Source organism: Aplysia californica, unplaced genomic scaffold, assembly GCF_000002075.1.
Source record: "Aplysia californica isolate F4 #8 unplaced genomic scaffold, AplCal3.0 scaffold00085, whole genome shotgun sequence".
Taxonomy (NCBI): Eukaryota; Metazoa; Mollusca; class Gastropoda; order Aplysiida; family Aplysiidae; genus Aplysia; species Aplysia californica.
Window position 1 is genome coordinate 688,089 of NW_004797355.1, and position 3,543 is coordinate 691,631.

Consider the following 3,543-nt stretch of genomic DNA (forward strand, 5'->3'; position numbering starts at 1 on the left):
CTGCGACGTTCAACGCCCGGACCGCTAGTGCCGCCCCCCCCCCTTTCCCCGACACGCACACACAGCCACACGTGTGCAGGCCGCCCATCCGACCCCGACACCCGCCAGAGTAGACACGTGCGTATGCCAACAACGCGTGTGTTAGGTTAGTATACATGGTATGAAAAAAGGCCGCTGATTGGTCGTATGCAATCGGCTAAGTGAATAGTGGTTCACGATGCAGGTGCAAAGGATGGTTTCTGGGAATAGATAAAGTTCGTTTTGGTAGAAAAATGGGCGAAGCCACATCTGCAGGGGTTGTTCATCCGTTGAATCCGAGCTCGTTGATTTGAGTGCTCGTTGAATCCGGGTTATTTTTATTGATTTTAAAGAAGAAAAAAAAACAACAGGGAATCTATCTCATCTCGTTGAATCCGAGTTCTCGTTGAATCTGAGCTCGTTAATTCCGAATTCCACTGTATTATGTGCCCTTGATGTCACTGTTATCAAATTATAAAGTTTACTCCCTTTGATTTCTTAGGTGTATGTAAGGTATTTCTTACACAAGACTTTTGCACACGGATTTTTCTTCTTGTGCCTCCTCTTTTACCCCTTTTTGTAGGTCTTTTTATTAACAGACCTAGTTTTTTTTAATTGAGAAAACACTGGGTTGGTAAGTCTGTTGTTTACACTTTTGCCTCCTAGACGAGGTAATTCAGGCCTTGAGTAATGCAGTTTGTTGTTTGTTTTATTGTCAACACTCAACACACACACAAACTTCAGTGTTGCTTGTCTCCATAGTCAAATGCAAAGTTGTTCCAGATCTTGTAGTCATAGTCTGTGTCTCTGAGTGATGTGTCACAGGTGTGTTGTAGCTGTTAAAACAACAAAAGCCCTGGGGGAACCTACTTGGATTGTTGTTGCTGTTATAACAACAATGACCTACTTCTAAACCACTATTATGTATTTATATAATTTGAGTGTGTATGTGTGTGTATATATAGTTGTGTGTGTCTGTGTTTGTGTGATCGTTGTGAAGTCAGGTATTCGTCAAAATAATAAAATCGAAGCCATTGACATGTTCATCCTGTCGGGAAATTCTTATCGGTTTGGCCGGATTTTTTCACCAAACACCCTTTATGTCCATTAAAAAACTTTTGTCGGAGATCATTTTACTGAAAAACGTTGATCAAATCCATCAAAAAGTATAAATTTATAGTTTTTAAGGACACTTAAAGTTCAGAATTCACCGGCAAACTTTGGCTTAACTCTCCAGTTAATTTTACCTCCGATACCAAACGACCTCTACCTCCTTCAATAGCAAACATCTGGACTATGCGTCGGGTGGATTGCAAAGAGGGTGGGCCTTGCTGTGACCAAAATTTAATGTTGACATCACTCATATTATAAAAGAAGCATGGTGGGTGAAAAGACAGCCGAAAACGCATATTATTTTTTTAACCTATGTGAAACTCGAAATAATGTTGTAATATATTCAAAAGTATTATAATACAGATAGCAGCAATACCACGTTTGAAACCAGGAAAATGGACTAACATACGTCTTTAGACATGTACTTGATTTGAGACCTTCGCTTTTTTTTCATGCTGAGAAAATTTGTCAATGACTGTTTGGTTGAACTGTACATACTTCATGATGAAACGTGTGATTTTAATATTTCTCACTCCTTTGCTTTCCGGCCACAAGAGAATGCAAACATTCTGCTGGTTGGTGTATCCCGAATCTCTTTACAGTAGGCGTATCATCACGTGATAAAGAATTAAAGCGAATTTACTACATGTATACGTATTCGACACGATTCATTGCTGCTTAGAAAAAATACATAAAATTCCAAGTTAAAACGATCTCACTCACTGGTCTAATACCTGCAATGTGCTTATTTTATTGTTAATCTGGTGGCAACACAGAGAGCACAGATGTACTTACTACTCAAGATATCAATGGTTGCCAAACCCACCCACAAGTCCATTCAAGTGTAGGCCTACACCTTTACCTACACAGGTTGCGTCCACTGACACCATTCATGTGACACGTTATAGAAATAACAAATTTGGTTGAAATGTCATAAACTTTATATTTCATGTAGGCGTAGAGGGATTTTCTTTATATTTAGCAGCTTGATGTCCACCAGGTTGAATTTAATTATTTTGAAGTTTTGTTAAAGTTAGTGCTCTATTGACCGAGTTATTGCCCTTTAAGTGGGTCCACGTATTTTTAGACACCTTGTAAAATGATAACTCTAGGTCTTGCTGCAAGCCACTATATCTATGCCCTTCGGCCTTGATGAAAGGAAAAGCGACAGTGGCAGTACTATCAAGGACGTGGTGATCGCTTTGTGACGTCACACAGACTCCCTCTCCTCGCACTGACCCCACTGTCTCATGGTGGCACTGTTTAGTGTGTAGTAGGGCTGGGCAAGTACCCGGGTACCCGGGTAAAGAGCTCAAAACTGGCTACTCGGGTATTGATGTTGGGTACCCGAGTTTTCTACTCCCCTTCGTTAAATCCTATTCAAGTGCACTTAAATTACGCCCCTTGGTTCGAACCTTAATAAGTCGAGTACATATCGATACGGAGCTCTCTTAGTCGATAGAGTACACGATCGATATGGCCACTGGCTGTTCTTTTACAGAATGAGCTTCGCAAGCAGTTCACACAACTCGAGGACACATATTTTGTGGCAGCATCAACTATCCCCGACCTGCAGTGAAGGCGCAACGAAAAAAATAGAAACTCGCCTTCTTTCAGTGATTAGATACAAACAAGGAGACAGACCTGATCAAACACCAGGCTCATCATCGGTTTCAGCAGCTGAAACAGAACATCCTGCAAGAAAAAAAGTAATTGTGCAAGCCTTCAACGTTCAAGCAGAGGAGCATAGGCAAAGGTCTCTGTCTCAAACGAGTGCCATGGTTAACTGAATTGGTACTTTGAGATGCCCCAGGCCAGAAGGGGAGAAAACAATCCACTGACATGGTTGAGTCAATATGAAAAAGCCTTTCCGAAACTCAGCCAGGAGAGCCAAAAAGCTGTTGGCTATTCCAGGAACATCTGTGACGTCAGAACAGCTGTTCTCCAAGGCTCGTGAAGCGATTTCATTAAAGAGGACCTACCTTGGCGAAAAACGTGCCGACAAACTTTTGATTTTATACAAAAAATTGAATTGTTTCCCCTCCTCTTTCCCAGTCCAGCGCGTGTAATATGCTTTTGTCTGTCTTCCTTGCCTTTTTTTTGTTTATGTCGTCAAGTCGTTGACTTCATTGAGAGTTCTGATAGACCCATTGTCTTGAATTCCCCATTTTTGTATAAGCTTACTTTGTTGTGTCCAATTTTTTTCCTATTATTACCCGTTTAATCCCAGCCCTAGTGTGTAGTGTATAGTGTAAGTCTACGTTAAGGGTGTATCAAACTCAATCGCTAAGGGGCCCCCATAGTTTGACGTATGAAGTACGGGTTCGCCTCTCATTCAATAGGTCCCGGGTTTGAAACCTGAAAGCGACGGAAAAGAGGAGCAGAGAAAAGGGACGACCGCTGGGGGGGGGG